Source organism: Oncorhynchus masou, chromosome 1 (genome assembly GCF_036934945.1).
Source record: "Oncorhynchus masou masou isolate Uvic2021 chromosome 1, UVic_Omas_1.1, whole genome shotgun sequence".
Classification (NCBI taxonomy): Eukaryota; Metazoa; Chordata; class Actinopteri; order Salmoniformes; family Salmonidae; genus Oncorhynchus; species Oncorhynchus masou.
In genome coordinates, this window is record NC_088212.1 from 1476394 (window position 1) to 1502661 (window position 26268).

The window sequence follows — 26268 nt, forward strand, 5'->3', positions numbered from 1 at the left end:
TACTATATAGAGGACCAGTCAATGTTACTATATAGAGGTCCAGTCAGTGTTACTACGATATAGAGGGCCAGTCAGTGTTACTACTGTATAGAGGACCAGTCAGTGTTACTACTATATAGAGGGCCAGTCAGTGTTACTACTATATAGAGGGCCAGTCAGTGTTACTACTATAGTGGACCAGTCAGTGTTACTACTATATAGAGGACGAGTCAGTGTTACTACTATATAGAGGACCAGTCAGTGTTACTACTATATAGAGGACGAGTCAGTGTTACTACTATATAGAGGACCAGTCAGTGTTACTACTATATAGAGGACGAGTCAGTGTTACTACTATATAGAGGACCAGTCAGTGTTACTACTATATAGAGGACCAGTCAGTGTTACTACTATATAGAGGACCAGTCAGTGTTACTACTATATAGAGGACCAGTCAGTGTTACTACTATATAGAGGACCAGTCAGTGTTACCACTATATAGAGGACGAGTCAGTGTTACTACTATATAGAAGACCAGTCAGTGTTACTACTATATAGAGGACCAGTCAGTGTTACTACTATATAGAGGACCAGTCATTGTTACTACTATATAGAGGACGAGTCAGTGTTACTACTATATAGAGGACCAGTCAGTGTTACTACTATATAGAGGACCAGTCAGTGTTACTACTATATAGAGGGCCAGTCAGTGTTATTAATTTATAGATGACCATTCAGTGTTACTACTATATAGAGGCCCAGTCAGTGTTACTACTATATAGGGGACCAGTCAATGTTACTATATAGACGACGAGTCAGTGTTATTACGATATAGAGGACCAGTCAGTGTTACTACTGTATAGATGACCAGTCAGTGTTACTACGATATAGAGGACAAGTCAGTGTTACTACGAAATAGAGGACCAGTCAGTGTTACCACTATATAGAGGACCAGTCAGGGTTACTACTATATAGAGGACCAATCAGTGTTACTTCTATATAGAGGACCAGTCAGTGTTACTTCTATATAGAGGACCAGTCAGTGTTACTACTATATAGAGGACCAGTCAGTGTTACTACTACATAGATGACCAGTCAGTGTTACCACTATATAGAGGACCAGTCAGGGTTACTACTATATAGAGGACCAATCAGTGTTACTTCTATATAGAGGACCAGTCAGTGTTACTAATATATAGAGGACCAGTCAGTGTTACTACTATATAGAGGACCAGTCAGTGTTACTACTATATAGAGGACCAGTCATTGTTACTACTATATAGGACCAGTCAGTGTTACTACTATATAGAGGACCAGTCAGTGTTATTACTATATATAGGACCAGTCAGTGTTACTACTATGTAGAGGACCAGTCAGTGTTACTACATACCTTAAGGGAACTTTTTGACAATCACCGTATGGTTAGTGAGAAAGTCCATATTGGAAATGTACCGTCCCTTACTACATATAGGACCAGTCAATGTTAACATATAGAGGACAAGTCAGTGTTATTAATTTATAGGACCAGTCAGTGGTACTACTATATATGGCCAGTTAGTGCTACTACTATATAGAGGGCCAGTCAGTGTTACTACTATATAGAGGACCAGTGAGTTTTACGACTATATAGAGGACCAGTCATTGTTACTACTATATAGGACCAGTCAGTGTTGCTACTATATAGAGGACCAGCCTGTGTTACTAATATATAGAGGACCAGTCAGTGTTACTACTATATAGAGGACCAGTCAGTGTTACTACTATATAGTGGACCAGTCAGTGTTACTACTATATAGAGGACCAGTCAGTGTTACTACTATATAGAGGACCATTCAGTGTTACTACTATATAGAGGACCAGTCAGTGTTACTACTATATAGAGGACCAGTAATTGTTACTACTATATAGAGGACCAGTCAATGTTACTATATAGAGGTCCAGTCAGTGTTACTACGATATAGAGGGCCAGTCAGTGTTACTACTGTATAGAGGACCAGTCAGTGTTACTACTATATAGAGGGCCAGTCAGTGTTACTACTATATAGAGGGCCAGTCAGTGTTACTACTATAGTGGACCAGTCAGTGTTACTACCTTATAGAGGACGAGTCAGTGTTACTACTATATAGAGGACCAGTCAGTGTTATTACTATATATAGGACCAGTCAGTGTTACTACTATGTAGAGGACCAGTCAGTGTTTCTACATACCTTAAGGGAACTTTTTGACAATCACCGTATGGTTAGTGAGAAAGTCCATATTGGAAATGTACCGTCCCTTACTACATATAGGACCAGTCAATGTTAACATATAGAGGACAAGTCAGTGTTATTAATTTATAGGACCAGTCAGTGGTACTACTATATATGGCCAGTTAGTGCTACTACTATATAGAGGGCCAGTCAGTGTTACTACTATATAGAGGACCAGTGAGTTTTACGACTATATAGAGGACCAGTCATTGTTACTACTATATAGGACCAGTCAGTGTTGCTACTATATAGAGGACCAGCCTGTGTTACTAATATATAGAGGACCAGTCAGTGTTACTACTATATAGAGGACCAGTCAGTGTTACTACTATATAGTGGACCAGTCAGTGTTACTACTATATAGAGGACCAGTCAGTGTTACTACTATATAGAGGACCATTCAGTGTTACTACTATATAGAGGCCCAGTCAGTGTTACTACTATATAGAGGACCAGTAATTGTTACTACTATATAGAGGACCAGTCAATGTTACTATATAGAGGTCCAGTCAGTGTTACTACGATATAGAGGGCCAGTCAGTGTTACTACTGTATAGAGGACCAGTCAGTGTTACTACTATATAGAGGGCCAGTCAGTGTTACTACTATATAGAGGGCCAGTCAGTGTTACTACTATAGTGGACCAGTCAGTGTTACTACTATATAGAGGACGAGTCAGTGTTACTACTATATAGAGGACCAGTCAGTGTTACTACTATATAGAGGACGAGTCAGTGATACTACTATATAGAGGACCAGTCAGTGTTACTACTATATAGAGGACGAGTCAGTGTTACTACTATATAGAGGACCAGTCAGTGTTACTACTATATAGAGGACCAGTCAGTGTTACTACTATATAGAGGACCAGTCAGTGTTACTACTATATAGAGGACCAGTCAGTGTTACTACTATATAGAGGACCAGTCAGTGTTACCACTATATAGAGGACGAGTCAGTGTTACTACTATATAGAAGACCAGTCAGTGTTACTACTATATAGAGGACCAGTCAGTGTTACTACTATATAGAGGACCAGTCATTGTTACTACTATATAGAGGACGAGTCAGTGTTACTACTATATAGAGGACCAGTCAGTGTTACTACTATATAGAGGGCCAGTCAGTGTTACTACTATATAGAGGGCCAGTCAGTGTTATTAATTTATAGATGACCATTCAGTGTTACTACTATATAGAGGCCCAGTCAGTGTTACTACTATATAGGGGACCAGTCAATGTTACTATATAGACGACGAGTCAGTGTTATTACGATATAGAGGACCAGTCAGTGTTACTACTGTATAGATGACCAGTCAGTGTTACTACGATATAGAGGACAAGTCAGTGTTACTACGAAATAGAGGACCAGTCAGTGTTACCACTATATAGAGGACCAGTCAGGGTTACTACTATATAGAGGACCAATCAGTGTTACTTCTATATAGAGGACCAGTCAGTGTTACTTCTATATAGAGGACCAGTCAGTGTTACTACTATATAGAGGACCAGTCAGTGTTACTACTACATAGATGACCAGTCAGTGTTACCACTATATAGAGGACCAGTCAGGGTTACTACTATATAGAGGACCAATCAGTGTTACTTCTATATAGAGGACCAGTCAGTGTTACTAATATATAGAGGACCAGTCAGTGTTACTACTATATAGAGGACCAGTCAGTGTTACTACTATATAGAGGACCAGTCATTGTTACTACTATATAGGACCAGTCAGTGTTACTACTATATAGAGGACCAGTCAGTGTTATTACTATATATAGGACCAGTCAGTGTTACTACTATGTAGAGGACCAGTCAGTGTTACTACATACCTTAAGGGAACTTTTTGACAATCACCGTATGGTTAGTGAGAAAGTCCATATTGGAAATGTACCGTCCCTTACTACATATAGGACCAGTCAATGTTAACATATAGAGGACAAGTCAGTGTTATTAATTTATAGGACCAGTCAGTGGTACTACTATATATGGCCAGTTAGTGCTACTACTATATAGAGGGCCAGTCAGTGTTACTACTATATAGAGGACCAGTGAGTTTTACGACTATATAGAGGACCAGTCATTGTTACTACTATATAGGACCAGTCAGTGTTGCTACTATATAGAGGACCAGCCTGTGTTACTAATATATAGAGGACCAGTCAGTGTTACTACTATATAGAGGACCAGTCAGTGTTACTACTATATAGTGGACCAGTCAGTGTTACTACTATATAGAGGACCAGTCAGTGTTACTACTATATAGAGGACCATTCAGTGTTACTACTATATAGAGGCCCAGTCAGTGTTACTACTATATAGAGGACCAGTCAATGTTACTATATAGACGACCAGTCAGTGTTATTACGATATAGAGGACCAGTCAGTGTTACTACTGTATAGATGACCAGTATTGTTACTGCTATATAGAGGGCCAGTCAGTGTTATTAATTTATAGAGGACCATTCAGTGTTACTACTATATAGAGGCCCAGTCAGTGTTACTACTATAAAGAGGACCAGTCAGTGTTACTACTATATAGAGGACCAGTCAGTGTTACTACTATATAGAGGCCCAGTCAGTGTTACTACTATATAGAGGACCAGTCAGTGTTACCACTATATAGAGGACCAGTCAGGGTTACTACTATATAGAGAACCAATCAGTGTTACTTCTATATACAGGACCAGTCAGTGTTGCTACTATATAGAGGACCAGTCTGTGCTACTACTATATAGAGGACCAGTCAGTGTTACTACTATATAGAGGACGAGTCAGTGTTACTACTCTATAGAAGACCAGTCATTGTTACTACTATATAGGACCAGTCAGTGTTACTACTATATAGAGGACCAGTCAGTGTTATTACTATATAGAGGACCAGTCAGTGTTACTACTATATAGAGGACCAGTCAGTGTTACTGCTACATATAGGACCAGTCAATGTTAACATATAGAGGACAAGTCAGTGTTATTAATTTATAGGACCAGTCAGTGGTACTACTATATATGGCCAGTTAGTGCTACTACTATATAGAGGGCCAGTCAGTGTTACTACTATATAGAGGACCAGTCAGTTTTACGACTATATAGAGGACCAGTCATTGTTACTACTATATAGGACCAGGAAGTGTTACTACGATATAGAGGACCAGTCAGTGTTGCTACTATATATAGGACCAGTCAGTGTTACTACTATAGAGAGGACCAGTCAGTGTTACTACTATATAGAGGACCAGTCAGTGTTATTACTATATAGAGGACCAGTCAGTGTTACTACTATATATAGGACCAGTCAGTGTTACTACTATGTAGAGGACCAGTCAGTGTTACTACTACATATAGGACCAGTCAATGTTACCATATAGAGAACAAGTCAGTGTTACTATATAGAGGACCAGTCAGTGTTATTACTTTATATAGGACCAGTCATTGTTATTAATTTATAGGACCAGTCAGTGGTACTACTATATAGAGGACCAGTCAGTGTTACTACTGTATAGAGGACCAGTCAGTGTTACTAGAGGACCAGTCAGTGTTACTATATAGGACTTGTCAGTGTTACTATATAGGACTTGTCAGTGTTACTATATAGGACTAGTCAGTGTTACTACTATATAGGAACAGTCAGTGTTACTACTATATAGAAGACCAGTCAGTGTTACTACTATATAGAGGACCAGTCAGTGTTACTACTATATAGAGGACCAGTCATTGTTACTACTATATAGAGGACGAGTCAGTGTTACTACTATATAGAGGACCAGTCAGTGTTACTACTATATAGAGGACCAGTCAGTGTTACTACTATATAGAGGGCCAGTCAGTGTTATTAATTTATAGATGACCATTCAGTGTTACTACTATATAGAGGCCCAGTCAGTGTTACTACTATATAGGGGACCAGTCAATGTTACTATATAGACGACGAGTCAGTGTTATTACGATATAGAGGACCAGTCAGTGTTACTACTGTATAGATGACCAGTCAGTGTTACTACGATATAGAGGACAAGTCAGTGTTACTACGAAATAGAGGACCAGTCAGTGTTACCACTATATAGAGGACCAGTCAGGGTTACTACTATATAGAGGACCAATCAGTGTTACTTCTATATAGAGGACCAGTCAGTGTTACTTCTATATAGAGGACCAGTCAGTGTTACTACTATATAGAGGACCAGTCAGTGTTACTACTACATAGATGACCAGTCAGTGTTACCACTATATAGAGGACCAGTCAGGGTTACTACTATATAGAGGACCAATCAGTGTTACTTCTATATAGAGGACCAGTCAGTGTTACTAATATATAGAGGACCAGTCAGTGTTACTACTATATAGAGGACCAGTCAGTGTTACTACTATATAGAGGACCAGTCATTGTTACTACTATATAGGACCAGTCAGTGTTACTAATATATAGAGGACCAGTCAGTGTTACTACTATATAGAGGACCAGTCAGTGTTATTACTATATATAGGACCAGTCAGTGTTACTACTATGTAGAGGACCAGTCAGTGTTACTACATACCTTAAGGGAACTTTTTGACAATCACCGTATGGTTAGTGAGAAAGTCCATATTGGAAATGTACCGTCCCTTACTACATATAGGACCAGTCAATGTTAACATATAGAGGACAAGTCAGTGTTATTAATTTATAGGACCAGTCAGTGGTACTACTATATATGGCCAGTTAGTGCTACTACTATATAGAGGGCCAGTCAGTGTTACTACTATATAGAGGACCAGTGAGTTTTACGACTATATAGAGGACCAGTCATTGTTACTACTATATAGGACCAGTCAGTGTTGCTACTATATAGAGGACCAGCCTGTGTTACTAATATATAGAGGACCAGTCAGTGTTACTACTATATAGAGGACCAGTCAGTGTTACTACTATATAGTGGACCAGTCAGTGTTACTACTATATAGAGGACCAGTCAGTGTTACTACTATATAGAGGACCATTCAGTGTTACTACTATATAGAGGCCCAGTCAGTGTTACTACTATATAGAGGACCAGTAATTGTTACTACTATATAGAGGACCAGTCAATGTTACTATATAGAGGTCCAGTCAGTGTTACTACGATATAGAGGGCCAGTCAGTGTTACTACTGTATAGAGGACCAGTCAGTGTTACTACTATATAGAGGGCCAGTCAGTGTTACTACTATATAGAGGGCCAGTCAGTGTTACTACTATAGTGGACCAGTCAGTGTTACTACTATATAGAGGACGAGTCAGTGTTACTACTATATAGAGGACCAGTCAGTGTTACTACTATATAGAGGACGAGTCAGTGTTACTACTATATAGAGGACCAGTCAGTGTTACTACTATATAGAGGACGAGTCAGTGTTACTACTATATAGAGGACCAGTCAGTGTTACTACTATATAGAGGACCAGTCAGTGTTACTACTATATAGAGGACCAGTCAGTGTTACTACTATATAGAGGACCAGTCAGTGTTACTACTATATAGAGGACCAGTCAGTGTTACCACTATATAGAGGACGAGTCAGTGTTACTACTATATAGAAGACCAGTCAGTGTTACTACTATATAGAGGACCAGTCAGTGTTACTACTATATAGAGGACCAGTCATTGTTACTACTATATAGAGGACGAGTCAGTGTTACTACTATATAGAGGACCAGTCAGTGTTACTACTATATAGAGGACCAGTCAGTGTTACTACTATATAGAGGGCCAGTCAGTGTTACTTCTATATAGAGGACCAGTCAGTGTTACTACTATATAGAGGACCAGTCAGTGTTACTACTACATAGATGACCAGTCAGTGTTACCACTATATAGAGGACCAGTCAGGGTTACTACTATATAGAGGACCAATCAGTGTTACTTCTATATAGAGGACCAGTCAGTGTTACTAATATATAGAGGACCAGTCAGTGTTACTACTATATAGAGGACCAGTCAGTGTTACTACTATATAGAGGACCAGTCATTGTTACTACTATATAGGACCAGTCAGTGTTACTAATATATAGAGGACCAGTCAGTGTTACTACTATATAGAGGACCAGTCAGTGTTATTACTATATATAGGACCAGTCAGTGTTACTACTATGTAGAGGACCAGTCAGTGTTACTACATACCTTAAGGGAACTTTTTGACAATCACCGTATGGTTAGTGAGAAAGTCCATATTGGAAATGTACCGTCCCTTACTACATATAGGACCAGTCAATGTTAACATATAGAGGACAAGTCAGTGTTATTAATTTATAGGACCAGTCAGTGGTACTACTATATATGGCCAGTTAGTGCTACTACTATATAGAGGGCCAGTCAGTGTTACTACTATATAGAGGACCAGTGAGTTTTACGACTATATAGAGGACCAGTCATTGTTACTACTATATAGGACCAGTCAGTGTTGCTACTATATAGAGGACCAGCCTGTGTTACTAATATATAGAGGACCAGTCAGTGTTACTACTATATAGAGGACCAGTCAGTGTTACTACTATATAGTGGACCAGTCAGTGTTACTACTATATAGAGGACCAGTCAGTGTTACTACTATATAGAGGACCATTCAGTGTTACTACTATATAGAGGCCCAGTCAGTGTTACTACTATATAGAGGACCAGTAATTGTTACTACTATATAGAGGACCAGTCAATGTTACTATATAGAGGTCCAGTCAGTGTTACTACGATATAGAGGGCCAGTCAGTGTTACTACTGTATAGAGGACCAGTCAGTGTTACTACTATATAGAGGGCCAGTCAGTGTTACTACTATATAGAGGGCCAGTCAGTGTTACTACTATAGTGGACCAGTCAGTGTTACTACTATATAGAGGACGAGTCAGTGTTACTACTATATAGAGGACCAGTCAGTGTTACTACTATATAGAGGACGAGTCAGTGTTACTACTATATAGAGGACCAGTCAGTGTTACTACTATATAGAGGACGAGTCAGTGTTACTACTATATAGAGGACCAGTCAGTGTTACTACTATATAGAGGACCAGTCAGTGTTACTACTATATAGAGGACCAGTCAGTGTTACTACTATATAGAGGACCAGTCAGTGTTACTACTATATAGAGGACCAGTCAGTGTTACCACTATATAGAGGACGAGTCAGTGTTACTACTATATAGAAGACCAGTCAGTGTTACTACTATATAGAGGACCAGTCAGTGTTACTACTATATAGAGGACCAGTCATTGTTACTACTATATAGAGGACGAGTCAGTGTTACTACTATATAGAGGACCAGTCAGTGTTACTACTATATAGAGGACCAGTCAGTGTTACTACTATATAGAGGGCCAGTCAGTGTTATTAATTTATAGATGACCATTCAGTGTTACTACTATATAGAGGCCCAGTCAGTGTTACTACTATATAGGGGACCAGTCAATGTTACTATATAGACGACGAGTCAGTGTTATTACGATATAGAGGACCAGTCAGTGTTACTACTGTATAGATGACCAGTCAGTGTTACTACGATATAGAGGACAAGTCAGTGTTACTACGAAATAGAGGACCAGTCAGTGTTACCACTATATAGAGGACCAGTCAGGGTTACTACTATATAGAGGACCAATCAGTGTTACTTCTATATAGAGGACCAGTCAGTGTTACTTCTATATAGAGGACCAGTCAGTGTTACTACTATATAGAGGACCAGTCAGTGTTACTACTACATAGATGACCAGTCAGTGTTACCACTATATAGAGGACCAGTCAGGGTTACTACTATATAGAGGACCAATCAGTGTTACTTCTATATAGAGGACCAGTCAGTGTTACTAATATATAGAGGACCAGTCAGTGTTACTACTATATAGAGGACCAGTCAGTGTTACTACTATATAGAGGACCAGTCATTGTTACTACTATATAGGACCAGTCAGTGTTACTACTATATAGAGGACCAGTCAGTGTTATTACTATATATAGGACCAGTCAGTGTTACTACTATGTAGAGGACCAGTCAGTGTTACTACATACCTTAAGGGAACTTTTTGACAATCACCGTATGGTTAGTGAGAAAGTCCATATTGGAAATGTACCGTCCCTTACTACATATAGGACCAGTCAATGTTAACATATAGAGGACAAGTCAGTGTTATTAATTTATAGGACCAGTCAGTGGTACTACTATATATGGCCAGTTAGTGCTACTACTATATAGAGGGCCAGTCAGTGTTACTACTATATAGAGGACCAGTGAGTTTTACGACTATATAGAGGACCAGTCATTGTTACTACTATATAGGACCAGTCAGTGTTGCTACTATATAGAGGACCAGCCTGTGTTACTAATATATAGAGGACCAGTCAGTGTTACTACTATATAGAGGACCAGTCAGTGTTACTACTATATAGTGGACCAGTCAGTGTTACTACTATATAGAGGACCAGTCAGTGTTACTACTATATAGAGGACCATTCAGTGTTACTACTATATAGAGGCCCAGTCAGTGTTACTACTATATAGAGGACCAGTCAATGTTACTATATAGACGACCAGTCAGTGTTATTACGATATAGAGGACCAGTCAGTGTTACTACTGTATAGATGACCAGTATTGTTACTGCTATATAGAGGGCCAGTCAGTGTTATTAATTTATAGAGGACCATTCAGTGTTACTACTATATAGAGGCCCAGTCAGTGTTACTACTATAAAGAGGACCAGTCAGTGTTACTACTATATAGAGGACCAGTCAGTGTTACTACTATATAGAGGCCCAGTCAGTGTTACTACTATATAGAGGACCAGTCAGTGTTACCACTATATAGAGGACCAGTCAGGGTTACTACTATATAGAGAACCAATCAGTGTTACTTCTATATACAGGACCAGTCAGTGTTGCTACTATATAGAGGACCAGTCTGTGCTACTACTATATAGAGGACCAGTCAGTGTTACTACTATATAGAGGACGAGTCAGTGTTACTACTCTATAGAAGACCAGTCATTGTTACTACTATATAGGACCAGTCAGTGTTACTACTATATAGAGCACCAGTCAGTGTTATTACTATATAGAGGATCAGTCAGTGTTACTACTATATAGAGGACCAGTCAGTGTTACTGCTACATATAGGACCAGTCAATGTTAACATATAGAGGACAAGTCAGTGTTATTAATTTATAGGACCAGTCAGTGGTACTACTATATATGGCCAGTTAGTGCTACTACTATATAGAGGGCCAGTCAGTGTTACTACTATATAGAGGACCAGTCAGTTTTACGACTATATAGAGGACCAGTCATTGTTACTACTATATAGAGGACCAGTCAGTGTTACTACTATATAGAGGACCAGTCAGTGTTACTACTATATAGAGGACCAGTCAGTGTTACTACTATATAGAGGACCAGTCAGTGTTACTACTACATAGATGACCAGTCAGTGTTACTAATATATAGAGGACCAGTCAGTGTTACTACTATATAGAGGACCAGTCATTGTTACTACTATATAGGACCAGTCAGTGTTACTACTATATAGAGGACCAGTCAGTGTTATTACTATATATAGGACCAGTCAGTGTTACTACTATGTAGAGGACCAGTCAGTGTTACTACATACCTTAAGGGAACTTTTTGACAATCACCGTATGGTTAGTGAGAAAGTCCATATTGGAAATGTACCGTCCCTTACTACATATAGGACCAGTCAATGTTAACATATAGAGGACAAGTCAGTGTTATTAATTTATAGGACCAGTCAGTGGTACTACTATATAGAGGACCAGTGAGTTTTACGACTATATAGAGGACCAGTCATTGTTACTACTATATAGGACCAGTCAGTGTTGCTACTATATAGAGGACCAGCCTGTGTTACTAATATATAGAGGACCAGTCAGTGTTACTACTATATAGAGGACCAGTCAGTGTTACTACTATATAGTGGACCAGTCAGTGTTACTACTATATAGAGGACCAGTCAGTGTTACTACTATATAGAGGACCATTCAGTGTTACTACTATATAGAGGCCCAGTCAGTGTTACTACTATATAGAGGACCAGTCAATGTTACTATATAGACGACCAGTCAGTGTTATTACGATATAGAGGACCAGTCAGTGTTACTACTGTATAGATGACCAGTATTGTTACTGCTATATAGAGGGCCAGTCAGTGTTATTAATTTATAGAGGACCATTCAGTGTTACTACTATATAGAGGCCCAGTCAGTGTTACTACTATAAAGAGGACCAGTCAGTGTTACTACTATATAGAGGACCAGTCAGTGTTACTACTATATAGAGGCCCAGTCAGTGTTACTAATATATAGAGGACCAGTCAGTGTTACCACTATATAGAGGACCAGTCAGGGTTACTACTATATAGAGAACCAATCAGTGTTACTTCTATATACAGGACCAGTCAGTGTTGCTACTATATAGAGGACCAGTCTGTGCTACTACTATATAGAGGACCAGTCAGTGTTACTACTATATAGAGGACGAGTCAGTGTTACTACTCTATAGAAGACCAGTCATTGTTACTACTATATAGGACCAGTCAGTGTTACTACTATATAGAGGACCAGTCAGTGTTATTACTATATAGAGGACCAGTCAGTGTTACTACTATATAGAGGACCAGTCAGTGTTACTGCTACATATAGGACCAGTCAATGTTAACATATAGAGGACAAGTCAGTGTTATTAATTTATAGGACCAGTCAGTGGTACTACTATATATGGCCAGTTAGTGCTACTACTATATAGAGGGCCAGTCAGTGTTACTACTATATAGAGGACCAGTCAGTTTTACGACTATATAGAGGACCAGTCTGTGTTACTAATATATAGAGGACCAGTCAGTGTTGCTACTATATAGGACCAGGAAGTGTTACTACTATATAGAGGACCAATCAGTGTTACTACTATACAGAGGACCAGTCTGTGTTACTACTCTATAGAGGACCAGTCAGTGTTACTACTATATAGAGGACCAGTCAGTGTTACTACTATATAGAGGACCAGTCAGTGTTACTACTATATAGAGGACCAGTCAGTGTTACTACTATATAGAGGTCCAGTCAGTGTTACTACTATACAGAGGACCAGTCAGTGTTACTACTGTATAGAGGACCAGTCAGTGTTACTACTATATAGAGGACCAGTCAGTGTTACTACTATATAGAGGACCAGTCAGTGTTACTACTATATAGAGGACCAGTCAGTGTTACTACTATATAGAGGACCAGTCAGTGTTACTACTATATAGAGGACCAGTCAGTGTTACTACTATATAGAGGACCAGTCAGTGTTACTACTACATAGAAGACCAGTCAGTGTTACTACTGTATAGAGGACCAGTCAGTGTTACTATATAGGACCAGTCAGTGTTACTACTATATAGAGGACCAGTCAGTGTTACTACTGTATAGAGGACCAGTCAGTGTTACTATATAGGACCAGTCAGTGTTACTACTATATAGAGGACCAGTTAGTGTTACGACTGTATAGATGACCAGTCAGTGTTACTATATAGGACTAGTCAGTGTTACTACTATATAGAGGACCAGTCATTGTTACGACTATATAGAGGACCGGTCATTGTTACTACTATACAGAGGACCATTCAGTGCTTCTACTATATATGGCCAGTCAGTGTTACTACGATATAGAGGACCAGTCAGTGTTACTACTATATATAGGACCAGTCAGTGTTACTACTATATATGGCCAGTCAGTGTTACTACTATGTATAGGACCAGTCAGTGTTACTACTGTATAGAGGACCAGTCAGTGTTACTATATAGGACTAGTCAGTGTTACTACTATATAGAGGACCAGTCAGTGTTACTACTATATAGAGGACCAGTCAGTGTTACTACTATATAGAGGACCAGTCAGTGTTACTACTATATAGAGGACCAGTCAGTGTTACTACTATATAGAGGTCCAGTCAGTGTTACTACTATACAGAGGACCAGTCAGTGTTACTACTGTATAGAGGACCAGTCAGTGTTACTACTATATAGAGGACCAGTCAGTGTTACTACTATATAGAGGACCAGTCAGTGTTACTACTATATAGAGGACCAGTCAGTGTTACTACTATATAGAGGACCAGTCAGTGTTACTACTATATAGAGGACCAGTCAGTGTTACTACTATATAGAGGACCGGTCAGTGTTACTACTATATATAGGACCAGTCAGTGTTACTACTGTATAGAGGACCAGTCAGTGTTACTACTATATAGAGGACCAGTCAGTGTTACTACTATATAGAGGACCAGTCAGTGTTACTACTGTATAGAGGACCAGTCAGTGTTACTATATAGGACTAGTCAGTGTTACTACTATATAGAGGACCAGTCATTGTTACGACTATATAGAGGACCGGTCATTGTTACTACTATACAGAGGACCATTCAGTGGTTCTACTATATATGGCCAGTCAGTGTTACTACGATATAGAGGACCAGTCAGTGTTACTACTATATATAGGACCAGTCAGTGTTACTACTATATATAGGACCAGTCAGTGTTACTACTATATATAGGACCAGTCAGTGTTACTACTATATACAGGACCAGTCAGTGTTACTACTATATAGAGTATCAGTCAGTGTTACTACTATGTATACGACCAGTCAGTGTTACTATGTAGGACTAGTCAGTGTTACTTCTATATAGAGGACCAGTCAGTGTTACTATATAGGACCGGTCAGTGTTACTACGATATAGATGACCAGTCAGTGTTACTACTATATAGAGGACCGGTCAGTGTTACTACTATATAGAGGACCAGTCAGTGTTACTACTATATAGAGGACCAGTCAGTGTTACTACTATATAGAGGACCAGTCAGTGTTATTACGATATAGAGGACCAGTCAGTGTTACTACTGTATAGATGACCAGTATTGTTACTGCTATATAGAGGGCCAGTCAGTGTTACTACTATATAGAGGACCGGTCAGTGTTATTAATTTATAGAGGACCATTCAGTGTTACTACTATATAGAGGCCCAGTCAGTGTTACTACTATAAAGAGGACCAGTCAGTGTTACTACTATATAGAGGACCAGTCAGTGTTACTACTATATAGAGGCCCAGTCAGTGTTACTACTATATAGAGGACCAGTCAGTGTTACCACTATATAGAGGACCAGTCAGGGTTACTACTATATAGAGAACCAATCAGTGTTACTTCTATATACAGGACCAGTCAGTGTTGCTACTATATAGAGGACCAGTCTGTGCTACTACTATATAGAGGACCAGTCAGTGTTACTACTATATAGAGGACGAGTCAGTGTTACTACTCTATAGAAGACCAGTCATTGTTACTACTATATAGGACCAGTCAGTGTTACTACTATATAGAGGACCAGTCAGTGTTATTACTATATAGAGGACCAGTCAGTGTTACTACTATATAGAGGACCAGTCAGTGTTACTGCTACATATAGGACCAGTCAATGTTAACATATAGAGGACAAGTCAGTGTTATTAATTTATAGGACCAGTCAGTGGTACTACTATATATGGCCAGTTAGTGTTACTACGATATAGAGGACCATTCAGTGTTACTACTATATAGAGGACCAGTCAGTTTTACTACTATATAGAGGACCAGTGTCAGTGTTACTGTCACGCCTTGGTCTTAGTATTGTGTGTTTTAGTTTATTAGTTAGTCAGACCAGGGTGTGACATGGGGTTATTATGTATTGTATTTTCGTTTTGGGGTTTGTAGTGTTTGGGATTCTAGTTGATTAGGGGTGTGTGTGGTGTTAATTAGGTTGGCTGCCTGAGGCGGTTCTCAATCAGAGTCAGGTCCTTCTCGTTGTCGCTGATTGGGAACCGTATTTAGGTAGCCTGTTTTTCGCTTTGCATTTCGTGGGTGATTGTTCCTGTCTCTGTGTTAGTTTCACCAGTCAGGCTGTATTAGGTTTCGTTCTGTTTGTTGTTTTCTTGTATTTATTTTGTTATTCGTGTATAGTTCGTTCGTTTTGTCTTTATAATAAACATGAGTAACTTACACGCTGCATTTCGGTCCGACTCTCCTTCAACAACAAAAGAACGCCGTTACTTAATCACCCACCAAACTCGGACCGAGCAGCGTGTCAACAGGCAGGTACAGCGCAAAGAGGAGCCGCGCAAAGAGGAGCCTCGTTTTAAGGATTTTTGGACATGGGAGGAAATCCTGGACGGAAGAGGACCCTGGGCTAAACCAGAAGAGTGTAGCCGCACTAAAGCGCAGCAGGCGACGAGTAAACCGGAGCAGCGTGTTAACAGGCAGCGACAGGTGGAGCAGCAAAGGGAGGAGGAATTATTCAGAGAATGGACATGGGATTTAACGACGTGGGAAGAAATAGATAGGTGGGCGGCCGACCCGGAGAGAGTGCCGGAGCCCGCCTGGGATTCACTGGAGCAGTGCGAAGAGGGCTATCGAAGAATGGAGTTAAAGAGAAAGTCACGGCGGCGCAGAGCGAAAACCTAAAAGCAGCCCCAAAATCTTTTTTGGGGGGGGCTATCAGGGAGTATGGCTGCGTCAGGTAGGAGACCTGCGCAATCTCCCTGTGCATACCGGAGGGCTAAAGAGACCGGACAGGCACCCGGTGTCCCCAGTGCGGGTGCATAGCCCGGTTCGGTATATTTCAGCTCCGCATATCGGCCGGGCTAGATTGAGCGTCGAGCCAAATGCTATGAAGCCGGCTCTACGCATCCGTTCTCCAGTGCGTCTTCTTGGGCCGGTTTTCATGGCACCAGCCTTGCGCTCTGTTTCTCCGGTTAGCCTACATAGCCCAGTGCGGGCTATTTCTCCTCACAGCACTGGCAGGGCAACCGAGAGTATTCAACCAGGTAAGGTTGGGCAGGCTCGGTGCTCAAGAGCTCCAGTGCGCCTGCACGGTCCGGTCTATCCAGAACCACCTCCACACCCCAGCCCTCCAGTAGCAGCTCCCCGCACTAGGCTTCCTGTGCGTGTCCTCGGCCAAATACCACCAGTGTCAGCACCACGCATCAGGCCTACAGTGCGCCTCGCCTGTTCAGCGCAGCCAGCACTTTCTCCCTCTCCTGCGCTGTCGGAGTCTCCCGTCTGTTCAGCGGTTCTAGAGCCTTCCTCCTCTATAGCGCTGCCGGAGCCTCCTGTCTGTATACAGCAGCCTGAGCTGCTAGTCTGCATGGAGTTGCCAGTCTGCATGGAGCTGCCAATCTGCAAGAAGCCGCCAGAGCCGTCAGTCAGCATGAAGCAGCCAGATCTGCCAGTCAGCCAGACTCTTCCAGATCTGCCAGTCAGCCAGACCATTCCAGTCAGCCAGACTCTTCCAGATCTGCCAGTCAACCAGACTCTTCCAGATCTGCCAGTCAGCCAGACCATTCCAGTCAGCCAGACACCTCCAGATCTGCCAGTCAACCAGACTCTTCCAGATCTGCTAGTCTGCATGGAGTTGCCAGTCTGCATGGAGCTGCCAATCTGCAGGAAGCCGCCAGAGCTGTCAATCTGCATGGAGCAGCCTGAGCCGTCAGTCAGCATGAAGCAGCCAGATCTGCCAGTCAGCCAGACTCTTCTAGATCTGCCAGTCAGCCAGACCATTCCAGTCAGCCAGACTCTTCCAGATCTGCCAGTCAACCAGACTCTTCCAGATCTGCCAGTCAACCAGACTCTTCCAGATCTGCCAGTCAACCAGACTCTTCCAGATCTGCCAGTCAACCAGACTCTTCCAGATCTGCCAGTCAACCAGACTCTTCCAGATCTGCCAGTCAGCCAGGATCCGCCAGTCGGCCAGGATCCGCCAGTCAGCCAGGATCTGCCAGTCAGCCAGGATCTGCCAGATCTGCCTGTCAGCCAGGATCCGCCAGTCAGCCAGGATCTGCCAGATCTGCTAGTCAGCCAGGATCCGCCAGTCGGCCAGGATCCGCCAGTCGGCCAGGATCCGCCAGTCAGCCAGGATCCGCCAGTCAGCCAGGATCCGCCAGTCAGCCTGGATCTGCCGGATTCTAATTCCTGGCTGGGCTTTTTCTCAGTACTGGGCTGCCTCTCAGTGCTGGGCTGCCTCTCAGTGCTGAGCTGCCCCTCAGTGCTGAGCTGCCCCTCAGTGCCGAGCTGCCCCTCTGTCCCGAGCTGCCCCTCTGTCCCGAGCTGCCCCTCTGTCCCGAGCTGCCCCTCTGTCCCGAGCTGTCCCTCAGTCCCGAGCTGTCCCTCAGTCCCGAGCTGTCCCTCAGTCCCGAGCTGCCTCAGTCCCGAGCTGCCCCTCAGTCACGAGCTGCTCTTCTATTATGTAGGGTTCTGGGTGAGGACTATTCGGCCATGGTCGGCGGTTAGGGTGGATTATCTATGGACGCGAAGGGGAGGAACATTGACATTTTTGAAGTGGGGGGTCCACGTCCGGAGCCGGAACCGCCACCATGGACAGATGCCCACCCGGACCCTCCCTATGGTTTTGAGGTGCGTTCGGGAGTCCGCACCTTAGGGGGGTTCTGTCACGCCTTGGTCTTAGTATTGTGTGTTTTAGTTTATTAGTTAGTCAGACCAGGGTGTGACATGGGGTTATTATGTATTGTATTTTCGTTTTGGGGTTTGTAGTGTTTGGGATTCTAGTTGATTAGGGGTGTGTGTGGTGTTAATTAGGTTGGCTGCCTGAGGCGGTTCTCAATCAGAGTCAGGTGCTTCTCGTTGTCGCTGATTGGGAACCGTATTTAGGTAGCCTGTTTTTCGCTTTGCATTTCGTGGGTGATTGTTCCTGTCTCTGTGTTAGTTTCACCAGTCAGGCTGTATTAGGTTTCGTTCTGTTTGTTGTTTTCTTGTATTTATTTTGTTATTCGTGTATAGTTCGTTCGTTTTGTCTTTATAATAAACATGAGTAACTTACACGCTGCATTTCGGTCCGACTCTCCTTCAACAACAAAAGAACGCCGTTACAGTTACTACTATATAGAGGACTATGTATAGGACCAGTCAGTGTTACTACTGTATAGAGGACCAGTCAGTGTTTCTATATAGGACCAGTCAGTGTTACTACTATATAGAGGACCAGTCAGTGTTACGACTGTATAGAGGACCAGTCAGTGTTACTATATAGGACTAGTCAGTGTTACTACTATATAGAGGACCAGTATTTGTTACGACTATATAGAGGACCAGTCATTGTTACTACTATAGAGAGGACCATTCAGTGCTTCTACTATATATGGCCAGTCAGTGTTACTACGATATAGAGAACCAGTCAGTGTTACTACTATATATAGGACCAGACAGTGTTACTACTATATATGGCCAGTCAGTGTTACTACTATACACAGGACCAATCAGTGTTACTACTATATAGAGTATCAGTCAGTGTTACTACTATATAGAGGACCAGTCAGTGTTACTACTATATAGAGGACCAGTCAGTGTTACTACTACATATAGGACCAGTCAATGTTAACATATAGAGGACAAGTCAGTGTTATTAATTTATAGGACCAGTCAGTGGTACTACTATATATGGCCAGTTAGTGCTAATACTATATAGAGGGCCAGTCAATGTTACTACTATATAGAGGACCAGTCAGTTTTACGACTATATAGAGGACCAGTCATTGTTACTACTATATAGGACCAGGAAGTGTTACTACGATATAGAGGACCAGTCAGTCTTGCTACTATATAGAGGACCAGTCTGTGTTACTAATATATAGAGGACCAGTCAGTGTTACTACTATATAGAGGACCAGTCAGTGTTACTGCGATATAGAGGACCAGTCAGTGTTACTGCTATATAGAGGGCCAGTCAGTGTTACTACTATATAGAGGACCAGTCAGGGTTACTACTATATAGAGGACCAGTCAGGGTTACTACTATATAGAGAACCAATCAGTGTTACTTCTATATAGAGGACCAGTCAGTGTTACTAATATATAGAGAACCAGTCAGTGTTACTACTATATAGAGGACCAGTCAGTGTTACTAATATATAGAGAACCAGTCAGTGTTACTACTATATAGAGGACCAGTCAGTGTTACTACTATATAGAGGACCAGTCAGTGTTACTACTATATAGAGGACCAGTCAGGGTTACTACTATATAGAGGACCATTCAGGGTTACTACTATATAGAGGACCAGTCAGGGTTACTACTATATAGAGAACCAATCAGTGTTACTTCTATATAGAGGACCAGTCAGTGTTACTACTATATAGAGGACCAGTCAGTGTTACTACTATATAGAGGACCAGTCAGTGTTACTACTATATAGAGGACCAGTCAGTGTTACTACTATATAGAGGACCAGTCAGTGTTACTACTATATAGAGGACCAGTCAGTGTTACTACTACATAGAAGACCAGTCAGTGTTACTACTGTATAGAGGACCAGTCAGTGTTACTATATAGGACCAGTCAGTGTTACTACTATATAGAGGACCAGTCAGTGTTACTACTGTATAGAGGACCAGTCAGTGTTACTATATAGGACCAGTCAGTGTTACTACTATATAGAGGACCAGTTAGTGTTACGACTGTATAGATGACCAGTCAGTGTTACTATATAGGACTAGTCAGTGTTACTACTATATAGAGGACCAGTCATTGTTACGACTATATAGAGGACCGGTCATTGTTACTACTATACAGAGGACCATTCAGTGCTTCTACTATATATGGCCAGTCAGTGTTACTACGATATAGAGGACCAGTCAGTGTTACTACTATATATAGGACCAGTCAGTGTTACTACTATATATGGCCAGTCAGTGTTACTACTATGTATAGGACCAGTCAGTGTTACTACTGTATAGAGGACCAGTCAGTGTTACTATATAGGACTAGTCAGTGTTACTACTATATAGAGGACCAGTCAGTGTTACTACTATATAGAGGACCAGTCAGTGTTACTACTATATAGAGGACCAGTCAGTGTTACTACTATATAGAGGACCAGTCAGTGTTACTACTATATAGAGGTCCAGTCAGTGTTACTACTATACAGAGGACCAGTCAGTGTTACTACTGTATAGAGGACCAGTCAGTGTTACTACTATATAGAGGACCAGTCAGTGTTACTACTATATAGAGGACCAGTCAGTGTTACTACTATATAGAGGACCAGTCAGTGTTACTACTATATAGAGGACCAGTCAGTGTTACTACTATATAGAGGACCAGTCAGTGTTACTACTATATAGAGGACCGGTCAGTGTTACTACTATATATAGGACCAGTCAGTGTTACTACTGTATAGAGGACCAGTCAGTGTTACTACTATATAGAGGACCAGTCAGTGTTACTACTATATAGAGGACCAGTCAGTGTTACTACTGTATAGAGGACCAGTCAGTGTTACTATATAGGACTAGTCAGTGTTACTACTATATAGAGGACCAGTCATTGTTACGACTATATAGAGGACCGGTCATTGTTACTACTATACAGAGGACCATTCAGTGGTTCTACTATATATGGCCAGTCAGTGTTACTACGATATAGAGGACCAGTCAGTGTTACTACTATATATAGGACCAGTCAGTGTTACTACTATATATAGGACCAGTCAGTGTTACTACTATATATAGGACCAGTCAGTGTTACTACTATATACAGGACCAGTCAGTGTTACTACTATATAGAGTATCAGTCAGTGTTACTACTATGTATACGACCAGTCAGTGTTACTATGTAGGACTAGTCAGTGTTACTTCTATATAGAGGACCAGTCAGTGTTACTATATAGGACCAGTCAGTGTTACTACGATATAGATGACCAGTCAGTGTTACTACTATATAGAGGACCGGTCAGTGTTACTACTATATAGAGGACCAGTCAGTGTTACTACTATATAGAGGACCAGTCAGTGTTACTACTATATAGAGGACCAGTCAGTGTTATTACGATATAGAGGACCAGTCAGTGTTACTACTGTATAGATGACCAGTATTGTTACTGCTATATAGAGGGCCAGTCAGTGTTACTACTATATAGAGGACCGGTCAGTGTTATTAATTTATAGAGGACCATTCAGTGTTACTACTATATAGAGGCCCAGTCAGTGTTACTACTATAAAGAGGACCAGTCAGTGTTACTACTATATAGAGGACCAGTCAGTGTTACTACTATATAGAGGCCCAGTCAGTGTTACTACTATATAGAGGACCAGTCAGTGTTACCACTATATAGAGGACCAGTCAGGGTTACTACTATATAGAGAACCAATCAGTGTTACTTCTATATACAGGACCAGTCAGTGTTGCTACTATATAGAGGACCAGTCTGTGCTACTACTATATAGAGGACCAGTCAGTGTTACTACTATATAGAGGACGAGTCAGTGTTACTACTCTATAGAAGACCAGTCATTGTTACTACTATATAGGACCAGTCAGTGTTACTACTATATAGAGGACCAGTCAGTGTTATTACTATATAGAGGACCAGTCAGTGTTACTACTATATAGAGAACCAGTCAGTGTTACTGCTACATATAGGACCAGTCAATGTTAACATATAGAGGACAAGTCAGTGTTATTAATTTATAGGACCAGTCAGTGGTACTACTATATATGGCCAGTTAGTGTTACTACGATATAGAGGACCATTCAGTGTTACTACTATATAGAGGACCAGTCAGTTTTACTACTATATAGAGGACCAGTGTCAGTGTTACTGTCACGCCTTGGTCTTAGTATTGTGTGTTTTAGTTTATTAGTTAGTCAGACCAGGGTGTGACATGGGGTTATTATGTATTGTATTTTCGTTTTGGGGTTTGTAGTGTTTGGGATTCTAGTTGATTAGGGGTGTGTGTGGTGTTAATTAGGTTGGCTGCCTGAGGCGGTTCTCAATCAGAGTCAGGTCCTTCTCGTTGTCGCTGATTGGGAACCGTATTTAGGTAGCCTGTTTTTCGCTTTGCATTTCGTGGGTGATTGTTCCTGTCTCTGTGTTAGTTTCACCAGTCAGGCTGTATTAGGTTTCGTTCTGTTTGTTGTTTTCTTGTATTTATTTTGTTATTCGTGTATAGTTCGTTCGTTTTGTCTTTATAATAAACATGAGTAACTTACACGCTGCATTTCGGTCCGACTCTCCTTCAACAACAAAAGAACGCCGTTACTTAATCACCCACCAAACTCGGACCGAGCAGCGTGTCAACAGGCAGGTACAGCGCAAAGAGGAGCCGCGCAAAGAGGAGCCTCGTTTTAAGGATTTTTGGACATGGGAGGAAATCCTGGACGGAAGAGGACCCTGGGCTAAACCAGAAGAGTGTAGCCGCACTAAAGCGCAGCAGGCGACGAGTAAACCGGAGCAGCGTGTTAACAGGCAGCGACAGGTGGAGCAGCAAAGGGAGGAGGAATTATTCAGAGAATGGACATGGGATTTAACGACGTGGGAAGAAATAGATAGGTGGGCGGCCGACCCGGAGAGAGTGCCGGAGCCCGCCTGGGATTCACTGGAGCAGTGCGAAGAGGGCTATCGAAGAATGGAGTTAAAGAGAAAGTCACGGCGGCGCAGAGCGAAAACCTAAAAGCAGCCCCAAAATCTTTTTTGGGGGGGGCTATCAGGGAGTATGGCTGCGTCAGGTAGGAGACCTGCGCAATCTCCCTGTGCATACCGGAGGGCTAAAGAGACCGGACAGGCACCCGGTGTCCCCAGTGCGGGTGCATAGCCCGGTTCGGTATATTTCAGCTCCGCATATCGGCCGGGCTAGATTGAGCGTCGAGCCAAATGCTATGAAGCCGGCTCTACGCATCCGTTCTCCAGTGCGTCTTCTTGGGCCGGTTTTCATGGCACCAGCCTTGCGCTCTGTTTCTCCGGTTAGCCTACATAGCCCAGTGCGGGCTATTTCTCCTCACAGCACTGGCAGGGCAACCGAGAGTATTCAACCAGGTAAGGTTGGGCAGGCTCGGTGCTCAAGAGCTCCAGTGCGCCTGCACGGTCCGGTCTATCCAGAACCACCTCCACACCCCAGCCCTCCAGTAGCAGCTCCCCGCACTAGGCTTCCTGTGCGTGTCCTCGGCCAAATACCACCAGTGTCAGCACCACGCATCAGGCCTACAGTGCGCCTCGCCTGTTCAGCGCAGCCAGCACTTTCTCCCTCTCCTGCGCTGTCGGAGTCTCCCGTCTGTTCAGCGGTTCTAGAGCCTTCCTCCTCTATAGCGCTGCCGGAGCCTCCTGTCTGTATACAGCAGCCTGAGCTGCTAGTCTGCATGGAGTTGCCAGTCTGCATGGAGCTGCCAATCTGCAAGAAGCCGCCAGAGCCGTCAGTCAGCATGAAGCAGCCAGATCTGCCAGTCAGCCAGACTCTTCCAGATCTGCCAGTCAGCCAGACCATTCCAGTCAGCCAGACTCTTCCAGATCTGCCAGTCAACCAGACTCTTCCAGATCTGCCAGTCAGCCAGACCATTCCAGTCAGCCAGACACCTCCAGATCTGCCAGTCAACCAGACTCTTCCAGATCTGCTAGTCTGCATGGAGTTGCCAGTCTGCATGGAGCTGCCAATCTGCAGGAAGCCGCCAGAGCTGTCAATCTGCATGGAGCAGCCTGAGCCGTCAGTCAGCATGAAGCAGCCAGATCTGCCAGTCAGCCAGACTCTTCTAGATCTGCCAGTCAGCCAGACCATTCCAGTCAGCCAGACTCTTCCAGATCTGCCAGTCAACCAGACTCTTCCAGATCTGCCAGTCAACCAGACTCTTCCAGATCTGCCAGTCAACCAGACTCTTCCAGATCTGCCAGTCAACCAGACTCTTCCAGATCTGCCAGTCAACCAGACTCTTCCAGATCTGCCAGTCAGCCAGGATCCGCCAGTCGGCCAGGATCCGCCAGTCAGCCAGGATCTGCCAGTCAGCCAGGATCTGCCAGATCTGCCTGTCAGCCAGGATCCGCCAGTCAGCCAGGATCTGCCAGATCTGCTAGTCAGCCAGGATCCGCCAGTCGGCCAGGATCCGCCAGTCGGCCAGGATCCGCCAGTCAGCCAGGATCCGCCAGTCAGCCAGGATCCGCCAGTCAGCCTGGATCTGCCGGATTCTAATTCCTGGCTGGGCTTTTTCTCAGTACTGGGCTGCCTCTCAGTGCTGGGCTGCCTCTCAGTGCTGAGCTGCCCCTCAGTGCTGAGCTGCCCCTCAGTGCCGAGCTGCCCCTCTGTCCCGAGCTGCCCCTCTGTCCCGAGCTGCCCCTCTGTCCCGAGCTGCCCCTCTGTCCCGAGCTGTCCCTCAGTCCCGAGCTGTCCCTCAGTCCCGAGCTGTCCCTCAGTCCCGAGCTGCCTCAGTCCCGAGCTGCCCCTCAGTCACGAGCTGCTCTTCTATTATGTAGGGTTCTGGGTGAGGACTATTCGGCCATGGTCGGCGGTTAGGGTGGATTATCTATGGACGCGAAGGGGAGGAACATTGACATTTTTGAAGTGGGGTCCACGTCCGGAGCCGGAACCGCCACCATGGACAGATGCCCACCCGGACCCTCCCTATGGTTTTGAGGTGCGTTCGGGAGTCCGCACCTTAGGGGGGTTCTGTCACGCCTTGGTCTTAGTATTGTGTGTTTTAGTTTATTAGTTAGTCAGACCAGGGTGTGACATGGGGTTATTATGTATTGTATTTTCGTTTTGGGGTTTGTAGTGTTTGGGATTCTAGTTGATTAGGGGTGTGTGTGGTGTTAATTAGGTTGGCTGCCTGAGGCGGTTCTCAATCAGAGTCAGGTGCTTCTCGTTGTCGCTGATTGGGAACCGTATTTAGGTAGCCTGTTTTTCGCTTTGCATTTCGTGGGTGATTGTTCCTGTCTCTGTGTTAGTTTCACCAGTCAGGCTGTATTAGGTTTCGTTCTGTTTGTTGTTTTCTTGTATTTATTTTGTTATTCGTGTATAGTTCGTTCGTTTTGTCTTTATAATAAACATGAGTAACTTACACGCTGCATTTCGGTCCGACTCTCCTTCAACAACAAAAGAACGCCGTTACAGTTACTACTATATAGAGGACTATGTATAGGACCAGTCAGTGTTACTACTGTATAGAGGACCAGTCAGTGTTTCTATATAGGACCAGTCAGTGTTACTACTATATAGAGGACCAGTCAGTGTTACGACTGTA

General features: G+C 42.8%; 1 protein-coding gene across 2 annotated transcripts in view; it reads right to left on the reverse strand.

Moving 5' to 3' along the window:
• Positions 1 to 26268, reverse strand: part of slc4a4a (solute carrier family 4 member 4a) — a 423147-nt gene that overhangs the window by 269803 nt on the left and 127076 nt on the right. The window lies entirely within an intron of this gene.